This window comes from Staurois parvus, unplaced genomic scaffold (assembly GCF_062004578.1).
Source record: "Staurois parvus isolate SC_StPar_1 unplaced genomic scaffold, SC_StPar_1.0 ptg000175l, whole genome shotgun sequence".
NCBI lineage: Eukaryota > Metazoa > Chordata > Amphibia > Anura > Ranidae > Staurois > Staurois parvus.
The window spans coordinates 11256143-11277008 of NW_028317971.1; positions in this window are offsets into that span (position 1 = coordinate 11256143).

Below are 20866 nucleotides of genomic sequence, written 5' to 3' on the forward strand. Positions count from 1 at the left end.
TGGAAGGAATAGTGCCCCATCATCGGTGTCAGTGGGGGGAGGAATAGTGCCCCATCATCGGTGTCAGTGGGGGGAGGAATAGTGCCCCATCATTGGTGTCAGTGGGGGGAGGAATAGTGCCCCATCATAGGTGTCAGTGGGGGGAGGAATAGTGCCCCATCATAGGTGTCAGTGGGGGGAGGAATAGTGCCCCATCATTGGTGTCAGTGGGGGGAGGAATAGTGCCCCATCCTTGGTGTCAGTGGGGGGAGGAAGAGTGCCCCATCCTTGGTGTCAGTGGGGGGAGGAATAGTGCCCCATCCTTGGTGTCAGTGGGGGGAGGAATTGTGCCCCATCGTTGGTGTCAGTGGGGGGAGGAATTGTGCCCCATCGTTGGTGTCAGTGGGGGAGGAATAGTGCCCCATCGTTGGTGTCATTTGGGGGAGGAATAGTGCCCCATCGTTGGTGTCAGTGGGAGGAATAGTGCCCCATCATTGGTATTAGTGACACCAATGATGGGGCACTATTCCCACTGACACCAATGATACTTACCTTGCAGACCCCTGCTCCAGCCTGGGCTCGCTCGCTCCCTCCCTCTCCCATGGTACCGACACTTACCTGTCAGATGTCTTCCTTCTCCGGCCGCTCTCCTCCTCTTCACTTGCTCGATCTTCACGGTGCCGCTCGGCTCCTCCTCTCCAAGTTCCACCTCCTTGCCGGTGATTGGCCGCCTGTGTGCCTCTCCTGAGCTACAGTGCCGGCGGCCAATCACAGGCGAGGATTGATCTCGAGGTGTGTCCAGATGACAGGGGCGGCATGTCATCCCGCCCACACCTGGAGACGGCGGTGGCGGCGGCGGCGAGGAGCGGTGTCTCGGTTCCTAAGACCATCGGAAATATGTGTTTTCCGATGGTCTTAGGCGACCCCTGTGGAAGCGTCGTTCGACCCCCAAAGGGGTCGCGACCCCCAGGTTGAGAACCGCTGATCTAGAGGAAGGCAAAAAAACTCCCAGCAAAGCAGGAACCAATTTTCTCCTGCAGGGGAAAAAGAATTCCTTTCTGATCCCCCGAGAGGCAATCCGATACACCCTGCATCAACGTTACCTATAAATGTTAGAAACGAGTTATATTCTGTGTATCCAAGCCTTTTTTTTTTTTTTTTTAAAGCATTCCACTGAGCTGGCCAGATCCAACCCTTGAGGGAGTCTATTCCACATTTTCACAGCTCTCACTGTGAAGAAACCTTTCCATGTTCAGAGATTAAATTTCTATTCCTCCAGATGCAAAGAGTGTCCTCTTGTCCTCAGTGTAGAACTATTCACCCTGAGGTCATCACAAAGTTCACTGTATGAACCCTGTATTTATACATGTTGATCATATCTTCCCTCAATCTCCTCTTAAGATTCAGTTCCTCTAATCTTTCCTCATAGCTGAGCTTCTCCATGCCTTGTATCAGTTTGGTTGCCCTTCTCTGTACTTTCTCCATTTCCCCAATGTTCTTTTTGTGAATTGGTGCCAAAAAATGAACTGTATATTCCATATGAGGTCTTACTAATGATTTGTGCAGGGGTAATATGATATCTCTCTAGAGCAGGGGTGGGCAAACTTTTTGACTTGAGGGCCGCAATGGGTTCATATATTGGACCCGGGGGCCGGACCAAGAGTAGATGAATGATGTGTATGTGTCATCCATAGTAAGTATAGTAATATTCCCCCATAGTAAGCATAGTAATTCATCCCCCCTATAGTAATTCATCCCCCCTATAGTAATTCATCCCCCATAGTACTATTCCCCCCCAAGTAGTAAGCCAAGTCCCCCGTGTCAATTCACTTACCTTTGCTCTGCGCGTTCCTCTCGCCATGTTCCCGCGCCGTTCCGGTCTTCAGGGTGGACTGTGAGAGGAGCCTAGCTCCCCTCCCCTCACGTTCGTCACGCTGCCCCGCCTACACACATCCTGACAGCCACATCCGCGGGCTGGATTAAAAGGTCCACCGGGCCGTAGTTTGCCCATTGCTGCTCTAGAGTCTATACCTCTTTTAATACAAGAGTGGATTTTGCTTGCTTTAGATAATAATGCCTTGGATAATAACATCCAAAAGATAAGTATTGGCAAGAGTACCCTGTTACTGCTTAAAGTCAAAGCTAGCAGCACAAAAATCTGCCAACTCTTCTACTTCCATAAACATTCCTATCATCAATCACAGGCACTGGGATCTAAGCCCAGTCTTGGGGCGCCAATGTGCACAGGGCATTCCTGTGGTACACTACTTGGGTGACTTACTTCTGAGAGAGTAGACCAATATACTTCTAGAGGTCAACATGAATCAAATGGTGAAAACTTTGGAAAGATTTTGGATAGATCCTTAATTGCCAGAAGTCATACTTAGTCCCAACCCGGAGGTTGCATTATTTAGGCCTCATTTTGCATGTGGTCCAATCGAGTGTGTTCCTTCCCAAAGACATATGTGCTGCTCTGTGAGCTCTTTGTATGAAAGCTCCTGAGAAAGATGGTGGCCTCTTTTGAGGCAGTTCCCTTTGCCTAGTTTCATTTCAGATCTCTTGTCCCATGCCAACAAGATATTCAGTTGAAGAGAATAGTCACTGGACTCCCTGATGCAGTTACACCCCAGGATGAAATTGTTTCTGGACTGGTGATTTTTTTTCATGTATGCTTGAAATGGGAAAATCGCTCCTCTGCCTTGAAGGGTCCTGATAACCTACACCTGCCTGGGAAACTAGAAGAGGTTGTTGCTCATCAACAACCTGAAATTGAGGACAATTCAACTTGCCCTAACACATTGGTCAATGTAACTGAAGGACCTCCCTGTAAGGGTTGAGTCAGACATGTCATGGCAGTGGCATGCATAAATCATCAGAGAGGCAACAGGATTTGGGCCGCTCAGGATGAGGGGGATCCTATCCTCATAGGTTGAACTTCATGTTCCTGTCCACTGTACACATTCGTGGTATGAAAAATTGTAAGGGGATTTTTGTCAGCTATCAGCAGTGGTCTCTAGACAAATGGGCTCTACATCCAGATATGTTTAAGGAATTCTGCTGAAGATGGGGAACTCTAAACCTGGATGCTAGAAGCTTCACATCCAATGTGAAGCTAGACAGATTTGTATACAGGACCTGGGGCCCTCAAGCATTCTTGGGGGGTACTCTGGTAATGCAGTGGGATCAACTCTCCGTAATATATGCCTTTTTCACCATTGCAACCTCTACCTCGTCTGCTTTGCAAGATTTGGGTAGAAGGCATTGTGGTGATCCTGACCCAGGAGACTTCTAAAGAGTGCGTGTAGCATATTTCACTGGCTTTCTCTCTCCCAGTTTTTGTCTAATGGCAAAACTGACCCACACTCAAAGTTGTGGTGAGCCAATGCAGCTGTGCATGGGGTGGACCAGCATGCAGTCTCTGGAGAAACACTACATGCCAGAATACTTGAATGACTTTGTTGGAAAAGTGACTTCAGTTTTCCACATAAACCTCTTTCATGCCAGACAACCCTGTCTGATATACCTGAAGTCTCAGCCTGTCTTTTTTTTATATATTATTATTTTTTTTAATGAACAATATTGGCCAGTGCCAGATCATCCACAAGGGAGGTTATGTAGTTGTAGATAAGAGCCTGACTGCCACCCCCTACATGGAGCATGCAATAACCTTATCTGGACTTCTTCTGTTCTTTAATAACTCTCAACTGAGCTCGCAGGAAAGGCCAGCAGAGGTGAAAAGATTCTAACATTCTAATACCTATGGCTGTAAAACTTAACAGTCGTTCTAATACCTTTAAAAAAAAAAAAAAAAAAAAAAGTGTTTGTTCTCCTTCAGGCTTGTACTCCTTGGTAGTCCTAGAATAATGATTTCTTCCTGCCTACTTGAACACCCAACTTGACATACAGTATCAAAATCTAGCAGAAACAGCAGGTAGCATAAGAGTAGGCTGCAGACTCTGAACAGGTGATATATGAACACTATTAGTATTTAAGTGCTGTTAAAAAGAGTAATAGTTTATACTGCCTTAGGTTTAATTTATTCAGTTTGATGACATTTACTGTGACATTTAGATTTTGTTGTCATAGTATTCACAGAAACATGATTAGTACGGTCATTTAGTTAGTTTTGACATTTTTTTGTCTAGTTCATTTAATACCAATTTCCAGACAATGCAGGAGCCCTGGAAAGGCTGTCTTCTCAGATACCATACTAGCTTTCTGCAGCCTCTATGTCATTTTGGTAAACAGTCTGTCTACCTTTTTTGAAAGATTATCATATATGCTCTCTCTACAGCTTTGCAATGTCCTTTTTTTTTTTTTTTTCCCCGTTTGCTCCTCCATGTGTTGTTGCTACCCTCCTTTTGGATATCAACACCTCCATAACTATTTACACTTCAATACTTCGCAAGTATCAGACCGTTGGCTTTGGAACTCACTACCCCACACAGTGGATTCCCCTGAGTCTGACTGACTGTCCGTACTTAGACACACAGTGCAACAAAACAACCTAACCAATAACAGAACCTAAGATAATAACAAAGGACAGAGTAGCTGGACTAGCCCGCCACCGGATCTCTTTTTATTTTGTTTTGAACAATTCCCCTGGTCACTCTTTTAAGCACTTTGCATGAGTGAATAGAGGTGCCTCCCAGCCCTCTTCTCCTCCTCCTCCTCCGCTATCCTGTCTTTATCTCCACTCTTTACCTCACTCTACCCCCTCCCCCCCCCCCCCCTTTTTTTTTTTTTTTTTTTCCTCCCTCTCTTCCTCCCTGCAAATCTCTGAAGGTCGCTCTGAATATTTGACCACTTTCCCTAGATTATTACCCACCTCCCCTTTGTGATTAAATAAGACATACTGACGCTCCTATACATAGGAGACAATGCCTTCCAAAACCCCACATGCTTCTCATACGCTTTCAGTGGCATCTCTAAACGCTCACAACTACTGACTTACATGAAAAGCCTTAGAGCGGATGCACTTTTCATTCAGGAAACTCACTTCCGTGCTGACCATGACCCTAAATTCTCCAATGTAATGTACCCGACAGTATATCATGCAGTCCGTACAGAGGTGAAAGCAAAATCCGTATCCATTTTAATTTCTAAGAGACTCCCGCTTATGGTTACTGATTCTCTCGAGGACCCACAAGGTCGGTTCCTCTTCTTTAAAGGTCTCATACACAACAGGTCGATCACACTAGCTAACATTTATAGCCCTAATATGGCGCAAGTCAGCTTCTCCCGTAAAATCGCAACACTAGCTACTTTCCAATCAGGCATTCTGATCCTGGGTAGTGATTTTAATGTGGCATTAAACCCCTTGGAAGATACCTCAACAGTTACCCCTTCAAAAACATTTTGAGCATGGAAACAGATCAAATGGGAACTTACAGACCTCCTCTTGCATGATACATGGTGCACCCTACACCCAACTGATAAATACTTCTCATTCTTTTCTGCACCTCATAACCGCTATTCTAGAATTGATTATCTTTTTCTCTTGCAAAGAGATCTCCCTTCCTTGAAGTCAGTCGCTATTGAACCTATGATTCCCTCAGACCACCACCCTGTTACTATGACCATATCTCTCCCAGATGTCCCAATCACTCCCAAAATATGGCGAGTAGACTCGTTTCTGCTTACGAACCCATCCGTGACTTTCGAAATTCGTGAGTGTCTGATCAACTATTTTTGGGAAAATATATCTCCAGAAACGACCCCACTCACTTAATGGGAAGCACACAAATGTGTAACACGTGGGCTTCCACTTACAATTGCTGCCGCTCGAAAACGTGCAGCTCAAGCGTCCTATAACTCACTACTCCAGAAAGTACGTAAACTAGAATGTTCCCATAAACGTGGACAGGCTTTGACACTTACTACCGAACTGGCAGCTGCACGTAAACAACTACTGGAAGCTGTGGAAAGGAAAACCAAGCCTAACTTTGCTCTATCTCAGAAGCTGTTCTACAAATATGGAAACAAAAGTGGTAAATTTTTAGCCGGGGCCCTGCAAGCGTAAAATGCAGCTCGTACTATTCATCAAATTCATTCCCATCAATGGTGAATGCTTAAAACATCCCCGGATATAGCTGCGGAATGTGAAAACTACTACATGACCCTTTAAATTCTCCCTCAAGCCCCAAAACCTACAGGGGATAATAGATCACGCAAGGACATTATCCAGGCATTTTTATCGCAATATCCTCCCAAACCTATCTCACGTTATAAAGCAAGTGACCTAGATAGGGTGCTGACACTTGTAGAATTCCAGAAAGCCATTGCACAATTAAAACCGGGCAAGAGCCCAGGCCCTGATGGATTTACAACCACTTACTACAAATCCTTTATAGAAATTCTTGCACTGCCTTTTCTCAACGCATTTAAGTCACTAGACACCCCGGGACAGCCCATATCACACTCATACCAAAAGAAGGCAAGGAAACGACATCAACAGCCAACTATCACCAAATTTCCCTTCTGAACGTTGATCTAAAAATTTTTGCTAAAATATTAGCAAACAGTCTCTTAACCGTCATTGAACCCGCCATATCTACTGATCAGGTGGGATTCGTGCCGGGTAGAGAGGCAAGGGATAACACAATACGAGCCCTAAATATACATCAATGGTTGACACAAACGAATCAACATGGCTTTTTTCTCTCTCTCGACGCAGAGAAGGCTTTCGACAGGTTGGCCTGGGACTATATGGAGGCGGTTCTGCTTGGACTTGGCCTTCCCCCACGCCTCATGAACTTTATTATGTCGCTGTATACCGCACCAACAGCCAAAGTTAGAGGCAATGGTCTCCTGTCGGAAGCCTTCTCCATCAGTAATGGGACTAGACGGGTGCCCGTTATCTCCCCTCCTATTTGTTCTCACACGTGAACCCTTCTTGAATCGAATTCAAACGAATGACAATATCAGAAGAATTATGGTTAAGGGCAGAGTACACAAAATAGCGGCTTTCGCCGATGATATCCTACTCTTCCTAACAGAACCACACACCACAGTGCCCAATCTACTTCACAATGTTTCAGTACATATCCAACTTTAAAATTAATTTCAATAAATCCCAGGCCCACAATGTCACTCTGGCCCCTGACGTGGTTAGACAGGCAAGGACAAATTTCCCGTTCACCTGCCAATCTGAGGCCATCATTTACCTGGGGATTCAGCTACTCTCCCGCCTTTTCAGATCTATATACAAGAAACTTCTTACCTATCATACGTAACATTACTAAAGACTTACAAAATTGGGATAAACCAATTTTCTCCTGGTTCGGAAGGGCAGCGATTCTCAAGATGAATGTGCTTCCCCCTGACTACTGTACCTGATGCAAACGATCCCAATCAGACTGCCTAAGTCATTCTTTAGCTCATATAAGACACTATGCACCTTCTTATGTTGCAATAAATGTCCTAGAATCAGCTTTGAACAACTTACAATGCCTAAGGTTGGAGGAGGTATTGGATTGCCAGATATTACTCACTACTTTTGGGCTTGCCACCTCGCAAGAATAGTGGACTGGGTCTACAAATCATATACGTAAGGCCTGGGTGAATCTGGAAGCAGCGTTTTCAGTGACTCTTCTAACCACGTCCCCTATGTGGGTAAATCACATATCCCAACCACTTTCAAAGAACACTCGCTAATTGGTCCCACACTGTCTTGCTACAGTTTGATGTGTCTGAAATCTGGCCTTTCTTCAACGCCTGGCCCACTCACACCCATTTTTATGAACCCTGATTTTCCCCCCGGAATGTCGAATGCATTCCTCGTGGGGGCCTCACCCCAAAAGCACCTGAGACTACACCATCTTTTCAAGGATGGCGTCTTTTTGACAAGAGAACGCCTCCAGAACCAATGGCCAACTCTCCACATGACTCCCTGGATGTATAGGCAACTCCATCACTTTATACATAGCCCGTCACGTACAAGAGAGCTTATGAGACCTCTTACCCCATTTGAAAAAATCTGTTCCACAGATTCCTCACAGAGACATCTGGTCTCCAAGCTATATGCATGCCTGGAAAATGCAAACGAAGTTATATCCAGAAAGAACTGCGTGGCTTGGAGCAATGACCTACAACTAAACCTGACCCCTGCTGATTGGGACCATGTATATGGCCATATACACAAAGGTTCTATATGTGTTTCGACCCAAGAAAATAACTACAAACTATACTCTAGATGGTATAGAGTTCCATCTCTGCTCCATAGATTTGATCCTAACATCCCTGACTCTTGTTGGAGATGCGGCCAAGCGACTGGTACACTCTTACACATCTGGTGGGATTTCCCCATGCTCCAACCCTTCTGGGGCATAATACAGTCAATAATTGCTCAAGTAACAACCTACTCCCTAGATCTATCACCTGCGCAATTTCTACTTCACCATTCCTCGCTTCCCTATAAAACATACTGCAGATCGCTTGCTATGCATATGAGTGCTGTAAAACCGTTTATTCCAATCCATTGGCATTAAACACATACCCCCTCTGTCCGGGAATGGTTTGCACGTATAAACAAAATTGCTGACATGGAGGAGCTCATCTCTGTTGCAAAAGATTGCCCTGAGAGATTTAGGAAGACGTGGGCCTGTTGGAGTCATTTCAAAACCACATCCGCTTATCACCAACTGCTGCATGACTTCACCTCCTCTCCCACTTGATCATTATTCGACTACCACTAGGATTATGTCCTTTGTTCATGCGTCACACGTGTAATGTGCATCTAGCCTTACTGAGATTGGAAAATTACGGTATAAATATTTGGAATCGGACCTATATACGAGACTGCTACACATGCCTACCTAGACTGCCATATGGGACTTCTGACTACTACTTGGATTATTTTGCACAGTTTGCCCCAGAGCAGTTGCAGCTGCCTCCCCTTCTTCCCCCTTCTTCTTTCCACTTGATTCTAAGTGTGGTATTTGCACTTGGAATCTATTGCTGTGAAACGACATCATGCGTTCAAAGGAGCAGTCCATGCAAGTGAAACATTGTAAGGCTTCAAAAATGAAACAAATCCATCAGAGAGATAACAGCAACATTAGGAGTGGCCAAATCAAGAGTTTGGTACATTCTGAGGAAAGAAGAATGCACTGGTGAGCTCTGCAACATAAAAAGGTGTGGACGTCCACGGAAGGCAGCAGTGGTGGATGATCATAGGATCCTCTGTATGGTAAAGAAAAACCCATTCACAACATCCAGACAAGTGAAGGACACTCTCCAGGAGGTTGCAAGGTGCAAACCATTCATAAGCCTGAAGAACAGAAAAGCCACATTAGACTTTGCTAAAAAAAAAAAAAATCTGAAAAAGCCAGAGCAGTTCTGGAAAAGCATTCTTTGGATGGATGAAACTAAGATTAATCTGTACCAGAATGATGGCATGAAAAGGCTTGGAACAGCTCATGATCCAAAGTACACATCTGTAAAACATGGTGGAGGCAGTGTGATGGCATGGGCATGCATGGCTTCCAGTGGCACTGGGTCATTGGTGTTTATTGATGATGTGACAGAAGCAGCTGGATGAATTCTGCCGTGTTTAGAGATATACAGTCAGCCCAGATTCAGCCAAATGCAGAAAAGTCAATTGGATGGCTCTTCACAGTAAAGATGAACAATGATCCAAAACACACTGCAGAAGCAACCCAGGAGCTTTAGAAAGAAATGAAGTGGAATATTCTGCAATGGCCGAGTCAATCACCTCATCTTAACCCAATTGAGCATGCATTTCACTTGCTGAAGGCAAAACTAAAGGCAGAAAGAGCCACAAACAACTGAAGACAGCTGCAGTTAGAGCCTGGCAAAGCATCAGAAAGGAGGAAACCCAATCTTTGGTACTGTCCATGGCTTCTAGATTTCAGCCAGTCCTTGCCAATAAAGGATTCTCAACAAAATATTAAAAATGAACATTTTATTTATGATTATATTCATTTGTCCAATTACATTTGAGCCCCTGAAAATGAGGGACTGTATAAAAATAGTTGCTGTTCCTAAAATGTGTACTTGATACTTATGTTCAACCCCTTGAATTAAAGTCTTCATTTAAAATTAATTTGGGTTGTTTCATTTTAATTTATTCTGGTGGCATAGAGAGCCAAAAGTATGAAAATATTGCCTGTGTCCAAATATATATGGACCTAACTGTATCAAACTAACTTTTTGGCGCAGAACACACCTGTCTCAGAGTTCTTTCAGCATTGTGGTAATGCTTACCACCCTCCGAAAAGCAATATTGGCAGATTGCTTTTCAAAGGGTGGTATAGCAGCAGCTGATAAGTGTTCAGAATGTGTTACAGCCACCTCCTCATGCATGTGTTTCTTTTTTTTTTTAATTGCTGAAGCATGCAGCAACTGCGAACCAAACATTGGGCTTGCAGTTGTAGTGCTGCCTCATTGACCTCAGTGGGCAAGTTTGATAGACTGTGCTACCCTTCAAAATGCAGCCCGAGTTAAAAATGCTGCAGCCGCAAAGCTGAGCATCAGGATGTACTAGCAAAATTCAGCCGCATGTGCTAAAGAGCCCTTACAGTGGCTTTGCTCTGTCACTCGACTGGAGAGAACTACAATTAGCACCCAGGCTGGATTTATTTATTACAGGTACTTATAGAATGCTGTCAATTTATGCAGCACTTTACATATATATTGCACATTCACATCAGTCCCTAACCCTCATGGGGCATACAATCTAAGGTCCCTAACTTACATTCATACAGTACATACACATACTAGGGCCAATTCAGACAGGATCCAATTAACCCACCAGCAAGTCTTTGGAGTGTCGGAGGAAACTGAAGTACCAGGAGGAAACCCACGCAGGTACAGGGAGAACATGCAAACTCCAGGCAGGTGGTGCTGTGTTTGGGATTCAAACCCAGTGCTAACCATTTAGCCACTGTCTTTTCTGTACTTGCTAAAAATGTTCGTAGTATGAAAAATAATACAGCCACCACATCTGAGGACTAGTAAACTACAGTATAATCCCATTTCCCCCCCCCCCCATTCTGAGTGACAGTCTAGGGCACCTTGCTAACAGGTGTGCATTGTGGGGAGTTCCCAAAAATGTTACATGCACTTATTTTGGTGCTATAGGCAGCTCATTCAAAAGAATGGGCTGTCTTAATGCAATACGTACCCCATTGGTGTATGTGGAGCTTTCAGCTACTGATCATTGAACCCTATGAGCAGTGCTGTTGCTGTGTGCATGTATGTTTGCATTGTGTTCAAGCATATAGTTCCAAAGTACACCACTGTTCAAAAGTCTTAGGTGTGGAAAAAATGCTGTAAATTAAGATTGCTTTCAGAAATAGAAGTGTTAATAGTTTATTTTTATCAAGTAAAACAATTGAAAGTAAATGCACAGAAGAGAAATCAAATCAATATTGGTGTGACCACCCTTTTACCTTCAAAACAGCATCAATTCTTCTAGGTACACTTGCATAGTTTCTGAAGGAACTAGGCAGGTAGGCTGTTCCAAACCTCTTGGAGAACTGACCACAGATCCTTCTGTGGATGTCGGCTGCCTCAAATCCTTCTGCCTCTTCATGTAATTCCATATAGACCTTCACTTCCAGGACTCCTTGTTCTTTGCACAGAAGTTCAAATTGAAATTAGCTATGTGTTTGGCCCCATATTTATTTTGCAGCAGGACACCACCAATCACACACCTTCCTGATGGGATGACATGCTGAATAAGTATCTACCTGTATCTCTCAGTACTGGGGACACCATTGATCCTGAGCAAATCTCCAACTCCATTTGCAGAAATGCAGCCCAAAAATTGCAAGGAACCTCTACCATGTTTCACTGTTACCTGCAAACACTCATCATTGTACCTCTCTCCAGCCCTTCAGCAAACAAACTGCCTCCTGCTACAGCCAGGTATTTTGAATTTTGACTCATCAGTCCAGAGCACCTGCTGCCATTCTTCTGCACTGCAGTTCCTATGTTTTTGTGCATAGCGGAGTCACTTATTTCCATGTTGGAGGTATAGTCTTCAGTCCTCGGCATTGCCTCTTTTCTTTGTGCTTCTTCAAAAGAACTCGAAGCACACTTTGAAACCCCAGTCTGCTTTGAAATCTGCCTGGGAAAGACTTTGCTGATGCAGTACAACTACCTTGTGTCTTGTTGCTGTGCTCAGTCTTGCCATGGTGTATGACCTATGACATGAACTGTCTTCTACAATTCACCTTAGTAGCAGAGTTTGGCTGTTCCTCACCCAGTTTTCAGCCTCCCACTCAGCTGCATCTGTTTAACTTAAGGACTATGTTCCAACCTACATATGAAATTGATGATCATTAGCACCTGCTCTGTATAATTGGTTATTCATACACCTGATTCTACTCCTACAAAATCTCTGACTTTGTGCAAGTGTACAAAGTGTGTATGTACTGTATATGAACAGATGAATGTTGGAAACCAAAGTGTAGTCACACCAAATATTAATTTGATTTAGATTTTTCTTCTGTTTGCTCACTTTTCATTATATATTTTGAAAGCATTGTTACTTTACAGTAATTCTTCACACCTGCCTAAAACTTTTGCACAGTGTGTCTCAAATGGAATATGTTCTTTTGAGATCCTATGCACTGTGCTCAGCAAAACTGACAAATGCAGGCATGAGTAAGCCCTGGTTCACACCGTCGCAATTTCAGGTGCGATTTGGGAATTGAAATCGTATCTGAAATCAGATCTAATGAATGTAAATGTGAGTGTCTTAACTTATATGCGATTTGCTGCAGTGCGATTTCAAATGTAGTTCTTGTATTACTTTTTCTGCAGTTTGTTGCAATTTCAAATATAGACTACAATAGAAATTGCACTTCAAAACGCAATGGAAAACGCAAGAAATTGTTGGGAAATCTTCACAAGTTGCAAACAATTCTTCAGAATATGCGGTGAAATCGCAAACAAAACTAGCGATTTTAAATTGCATCCAGTGTGAACCAAGCCTTAGATGGCCTCTTAATTGAATATCTGCTACACCTGTCCCAAAACTGAAAACCAGGGATAAAACTCTTTGAGGGTAAAGGGTTGGTATACCATAACTTGACCATATACCTACAAATTCTTTGTAAGAATACCACGATTTTGGAATTGTAGATACAAGTAACTAAAAGATCAGTTTGTTTTTTTTTCTCTTTGACTTTAACAAGTTTGCAATGTAATATATTTTTAAATGCATATTTTACAGTTCATTACCTCCATTCATTGCCTTAAGATTATGTTGTGTTTTAAAACAGTTTCTCATCGTGTTCTATTTATTTTGCACATTTGTCAGGTGGTGCATTTCATAAAAAAAATCAAAATAGCAAGATCTGCATACACTATTAAAATATCAGTTTTGTTTACAGAAATTGCTTTTTAAGATCAATCTTATAAAAAATTCCCTGCTACATACAGTAGGTAGTGAACAAAACTCTGCTCCAGTCTGATCCAATAAAACCTAGCTTTTCCCCTGTTGCGTACCACCATCACATCACTTGATACCTGGTAATTAGGCTTACAGATTAAATATAATTTTACCCTTCCTGTGAAGTTGCGTATCATTGCTGTCCGCATGACAGTAGGCAAACATCAGGGTCCAGAGGGAGCACTTTATTACACTGATGTAAAGGGGCAATTGCATAACCGTAACTGCTATTTATTGAGGCTGCATGGTTTTTATTTTTTTTTAATTTGAGTGATTTCTTTTACATTTTCTTTTGCCCTTATGAGGTTGGACACTAGGAAGACTCGGGCTGTATTTGCATGGGCGTTGAGCCAAGCTGTGAATACCAGAATCTACAATGCAATGACAGTCTGTTGGTGGCCGCAGCTATTCGTGACTGTTTTCAAGGCCAGCCTGTGGTAACTGTATACTACACACCCATGTGAATGCAGCCTTAGTCCTCCTGCACTGTGGGCTACACCCCTGCTTTTATGTTACACTTTTCCTGACTGGTTTAGGCTTGACTGGTATCTGACATATAGGGAGGCCCTTACCCATCATCTACTGTATTTCGAGTATACGATAGTGCTAGAGAGGGGGGATCTTTTGTCATCCACTATTCAAAAAGTGCTTATAGTATTGCTCCCCAAACCTAGCAAGGATACTACTGCCCAATTTCCCTAAATAACAAATGTTAAAATATTGGCTAGGAAGGGAAAAGCTTTTACTACTGTACTTATAGGATCAGAACAAATAGGCCTTTATGTCTGACATTTTTTCTACAAATAATATTAGAAGGTTATTTGTGAAACTACAAATGCAAAATGACAACCCTGGGACTAGGGCGGTGGTCTCCCTGGACACAAAAAAAGCACTTGACTCTTTACTTTTCTTATACTTACCAAATCTGGTTCAGATCTAAACATATATAGTAGGTGAGATTACGATACAAAAATCGGCTGCCTTTTAGTGCTGTTAGGAGGCACAAGTCTTCATCTCACAGGTCCCTTAGTGCATTCTGTTGTGATGTTATTAACAGCCCTGAAGGAGTGGGAGACTTTTTTTTTTTTTTTTTTTTCCCCGCCAGAATGCATTGGCTGGAATTGATGCTTATAACCATAGGAACTTGGTCCATTTAAAAAAAAAAAAAAAAAGGACCTGAATGGACATGGATGTAAATGGTTAATCTTACATTTACCCATAAGAATGCATTGCTCTGTTTTTCATACTTCAACAGATGGATGAGAAATGGACAGACGGAAAGCCCTTGTGAAAGGGGCCTAAAAGTAAAGTGTAGCGCAGGGGTCTTCAGACTTTTCAGTAAAAGGGTCACATCGTATATTTTACAAATATTTGTTTGCCGGAAACTATCAGTTTTTTAAATTAATTTATGTTTGGAGCTTTTTCTGTGATCTGAATAATAAGAATAACGGAAAAAGAACTTTAGTAAAACAGCGCAAAAAAATTCAAAATAAACTTGAGCCATCAAAAAAGGTCACACAAAAACAAATTCAGTCTGCACCTTTCTCATCAAAATCCTCCCAAACTGTTAAGGGAAGTGGGGGAGATGCATAGACTGTGTACACATAAAAGTTTGTAGTGGGCAACAGTTCTTCTAAGCTTCCAAGTAGTTGCAGTCTTTTGCTATTACTCTCAAACTAACAGACCATTTTTGCTCTTGTTGATTTGGTGGACACTAATCTACAACTAGAGGATCAGTCTGTTCCTTCTAGTAGAGCTGTTCCTAATCCTGGGTCTTTCAGAACCCCAGAGACTGCAAATACTCTCCTAGTCTTCCTCTACAGAGTGTGTAAACACTCTCTGATGACATGCTCTATCTCTGAAGATTCGCTTTGAGAGGGTCAGTTAGATTGTACACTGGCGGTACCTTAAATGCCTAGGTCACTAGGCGCCTTTAAAATTTTTATTGGCGTCTACCATGGAAGAAGTTACCGCTGTCAGATATATTGATGATATCATCTGTTGGGTAGAGTGTTGCACAAGCACTCCCTTTCTTTTCACTGCCAAACAACATTGAGGAAGCATCTCCCTGCCGCTGCTGCTCTTGCTTTACAAAAAGCTTTGAGGAACTTTAATCTTCGATTCATTCCTGCTGCCTGTCTAGAGTGCATTGGTTATCTCTAGCCATCCTACACTTGCCTGCTACCAGCCTTTTGTGAGTACCTGAGGCCTACATTGTTCCGCCACACAGTCACAAAATACACTGCTCAAAAAAATTAAAGGAACACTTTTTAATCAGAGTATAGCATCAAGTCAGTTAAACTCTTGGGATATTGATCTGGTCAGTTAAGTAGCAGAGGGGGTTCTTAATCAGTGTCAACATCTTTGGTTTTAATGAAATTAACAGGTGCACTAGATGGGCAACAATGAGACGACCCCAAAACAGAAATGATTTTAAAGGGGGAGGCCTCTGACATTTTTTTCCCTACTCATCGTTTCTGACTTTTTTCACTAGTTTTGCATTTGGCTATGGTCAGCATCTCTACTGGTAGCATGAGGAACAGGATGAGCACTGACAGAGCCCTACAAACCTCCAGCAGGCCACTGGTGTGGTTGTCTCTGACCAAGCAATCAGAAACAGACTTCATGTGGGTGGCCAGAGGGCACGACGCCATAGAGCTTCATTGGCATTTGCCATTGAACACCAGATTTGGCAGGTACACTACTGGCGCACTGTGCTTTTCACAGATGAGAGCAGGTTCACCCTGAGCATATGTGACAGATGTGAAAGGGTCTAGAGAAGTGATAGAGAACATTATGCTGCCTGTAACATCGTTCAGCATGACCATTTTGGTGGTGGGTCAATGATGGTCTGGGGAGGCATATCCATGGAGGGACGCACAGACCTCTACAGGCTAGATAAAAGCACCCTGACTGCCATTAGGTATCGGGATGAAATCCTTGGACCTATTGTCAGACACTATGCTGGTGCAGTGAGTCCTGGGTTCCTCCTGGTACACAACAATGCCCGGCCACATGTGGTGAGAGTATGCAGGCAGTTCCTGGAGGATGAAGGAATTGATGCAACTGAATGGCCCCCACGCTCGCCTGACCTAAATCAAATAGAACACCTCTGGGATATCATGTTTCGGTCCATCCAATGCCGCCAGATTGCACCTCAGACTGTCCAGGAGCACAGTGATGCCCTGGTCCAGATCTGGGAGGAAATACCCCAGGATACCATCCATCATCTCAGGAGCATGCCCCGATGTTGTCAGACATGCATACAATCACGTGGGGGCCTTATAAACTCCTGAGCACTATTTTGAGTTGCTGCAATGAAATTTCAGCAAAATGGACTAGCCTGCTGCATCATTTTTTCACTTTGATTTTCATGATGTCTTTCAATTCAGTTCTCTGTAGGTTGATTTCCATCAAATGATGGGGCATCCTTACATTCCTAACGCATTACCCAGTCCATATCAGTATAGATATCAGCATGATATTTTTCCCCCATTCATATCTGATGTTTTTTCAAAGTGTTCCTTTTATTGTTTTGAGTGTGTATTAGTTTCTAGACACAGTAGGGGAAGGAAACCATATCACTGTTCCGGGAACCCCCAGCTCACATTTTTCTAATGGCTTGGCTGCTGCTTACAGTGGGCCGACCAATGTGGTTGACGTTGGAAGTTTGGAACTAGGGTCTATCAGCTCCGCATCTAGAATCTATGCCATCTTAAGAGTCTTCCCTAGCTCCATTGTATGTGGCCAGCTTCTCTGCCCATTCTTACCTTTTGGTGAGGATGGCTGGCTGTATTGTACCCCTGCTTGATATGATGGGGTGTCAGGAATGGACTGGCCAGCAATAGTGGGACTCAGCTGCCTTATGAGCTGCAGTACCAGGGCTGGCCAGCGGGTGCTCCCAGCAATCAGAGACTCAACCTTGCAGCCAGTCAAACACCTGGAACTAATTATACTGGTGTATTTAAGGGACATTCAGACCTGCAGACTCTGCCTTGGTGTTGTGTTTCTCTTGGGCCCTGTATCCTGTTCCTGCTCTCTGTTCCTGTCTGATTCTCTGCTGACCCTGCTCTGATCCCTGGCTTGTCTGACCATTCTCCTCTGCCTGACCCTCTGTACCACGCTGCCCGCTACCTGCTGAACCTGGCCTGTGACCCCAACCATTCTCCGCTTGCTCCCCCTGTACCTACCTGCCCGACTGATATTGACCCGGCCTGCCTGACGACGCTTGCATTGTATGTACTGTTATCTGTGGGTGGTTGGTTGGTTTGTTTGCACTGTGTTATGTTTTAGTATTGCACTGCGTTTATGTTTGTATGGTTAGTGTTAATAAATTACATTGTTTATAACATATCTGAAGTCTGCGTTTCCCTGCGTCAGTCACACACCTCTGGTCATACCCGGGAGCCCTGACATGGGGGATCTGAAGGCTAGTACTGACTGGAACAGAAACTGGGGCGCTCACTCTACCTTGTTTGGCCAGGAGCCGGGGAGGCAGAGAGTCCAAGGGAGTGGTCGCCCCAGGGGTGCTCTTAGTAACACATGGGGGTGGGATCCCACATGTGAAAAGTGCACATGGTCACTGTTCCACACACTTTATCTGCAGTGCACCTTCTAGGGCTAGGCATTTTGGCTAAGTCTAGGGCAATTTGTTTTTTGCTACAGGCCTCAGGTCCTAGCCAGTGCACTATTGCACAGTCACTTTTATTTATTTAGTTATTTTTTCTCCACTGTTTTGTCACCTGTCACTTAAGTGTGTGTTTTGTTTCTCACTTGGATGGAGGGTGTGGGTCCTTGGGCCTGCCCTGAAGTCTAGGGGGAGGATGTGTGGCCCTGAGGTTCCCTCCTCCCGTGTTCCTGGGAGGTCTGTCTTCGGGAGAGCTCCCTGACCTAGTACTTGGTGGTCAGCTTCGGCTAGCCAGAAGGAAAGGGGTCCACCAGGCCTTTTGGCTAGGTTGACCATGTTGGAAGCCCTTTCTCCCTGTCAGGAGCCTTATGCCCCAGGGGATCAGGGTAGAGGTCCTACCCCTTCAGGGGGTGGAAAAAAAGCACACCCCTAAGTGCACTTTTTTGTGTTTATGTATTGTACTTGCATATTTTTTATTCACTTATGGGTTTTTGGATTTTTCACATCTCTGTGGACTTAAAAAAAAAGGAAAAAGGAATTGATTGTAAATCACTTTGGCACAAATGGATGTCTGATATGCCATCAATATATGACCAATGGAAATCAACTTCTTATTGAGATTATTTAAGGGAGAATTGGTTGCAGACTGAATGGAATGACAAATAATTAAACCATGCGAGCAACTCCTATTTTATTTATTTTTTTCAGTATCCGTTGTACAATAAGGATACATTCGCATGGCAGTTTAGCAGCAGAGGTTGTGTGTTAAATATATGAAGTCAATATTCTATCTTAACGAACAAACTGTAATGTGCTTGGCTCCCCTGTTCAATGCCCCATCCTGGGATCTGTACTTTTTATCTTACAATGACCAACAACATAACATGCTTGAGGTGGCTTTTTACATTTACCGTTTTTAGTTTTCCTGTTGCTCTTTTTGAATCGTATGTTACGGTGATACAAGAGATCCACATACTATTTAATGCAATGATACTATTGTGGAATCATTGATACACATGCCTTTATTTGAAAAATATAAACAAATGTTTATACTTCAATAAAGAATTACTTGGGAAACTGAATGGACTGCAAATATAAATAGGCCACACAGTGTATGGTTGTTGGTAAATTAAAATAAAGTGATTGGCATTTTCAAAAAAGAATTTTTGAGGCATTATTCAAAATCTTAGTAAGAAGTTTTAATAAAGAAAGCTTGTAATCCTGCCTGTTTAGGAAAAAGAGACAGGGCCTCGTCAAACACCCCCTTTCCTCCCAACCTATTTATGCTTGTTTATACCCACCTTCACAGTGCTCCTTCAATGCTCTTTCATCCGTAGCAACTACCTCAAACTACTAGTTGCTTCCGGGAATGGGGCTGCATGTAACCTCTAATTATACCTAAAGGCCCAATTGTCAGGACTGCTCATTGTCACATAATAAAAGGGTGATGTCATCGTGCCTGTGCAAGCTTAAACACAAAGTTCACAAAGGACATTTTGTAGTGGCAGCGACAGAAGGGGAGCTTCCCTATACCACACTATCCAGCTTCACAAAACTTATCTTGTGCAGGAAAAATTCTATGTAAAATGTCTACATTACTTATATTTATTTTACTAATCACCCCCTTTTGTTGGAAATTACTTTAGAGATCATTAGGAATTTGGCCCCTTGCTGTTTAAGGGGAACCAATGCTGAAAGTAATATGTAGGTTACTATTACTGGCCTCTTGAAAATGCTAGTTGCTTCAGGCCAATGGCTCAGAAAATATCAAAACCATTTTGTGTCAGTGAGACAGCCAAAAAACTAGCATTTCAAAAGGTCAGCAGTGGCAGCCTGCAATTCTTTCTTGTCTGTTAAGGGAGACGGTCTTAAACCTGCTGGTTTATGGTTACCTACAGGAGGACTGGACACAATCAAACAAAAAACTGTAGGCCAGTCCAGGGTATAAACTCTTCTACTACCAGCATGCCTCAGTTTTTTTTGCTAATGGCCAAAAAGAATGGATGTCTATTTTAAAATCAAAACTGATTTTTTTTTTCAGCACATTTTTCATTCCGTCGAGACACCCCATGGACTTGCAGATATCTGGTGCAGTCGTCCCTAGCCTGGTTTTTGGACTGTACCATATCTGGAACGCACTGGACTGTATGTTACAGAGTGTGCCTGGATACTATCCAGACTGGTTCTGGTTAGATTAAGTGCAGAGCACTTTCCAGGTCCAGATCCACTTTCATTGCCTCCTCGCTTGCCCTGTCTATAAATACTCATTTAGTGAATGGGCCATTTGGGCACTGCATTAGGAGTACCTTCATTTTTTTATTTGTTGCTGGGTGCCATTACTGCATTCCCTGGCTTTGCCATAGAAGACATTATTGTTGTGGAACAGAGCTCTGATGTCATCTGTTGCATAGAGTGTTCTAGTTTCCCTCTCATGCCAAGCAATGTTGAGGAAACATCTCTCTGCTTCTGTTCCTGCTGCATAGAACCATGTGGAACTTTGATCTTCAATCCATTGCTGCGGGCCCTTTCAGGGGTGAGCAATACATAGGTGAGTGTCTGTCTAAATTTGTAGCTTTATCTTGTAATGTACCCGTGTTTTTGGTCCTGCATATGGAAAAGGTGGTGTTGGAGCCCAGGATTTGCTTTTTAAGGTAGCCTCTACTTTCCACCTTAGGAAATTGTTCTTTTGTCCCTCTGCCTGGCTTCAGTTCACCAGAAGGAAATTTACCTTCATTGCTTTGATGTGGCTAGGACTGTGAGAGTCGGTCTTTTAAGCCACTGCTTATTTCAGAAAGATTGATTTCCCTTTTGTCATCCAGGATTGCAAACTAACTCAA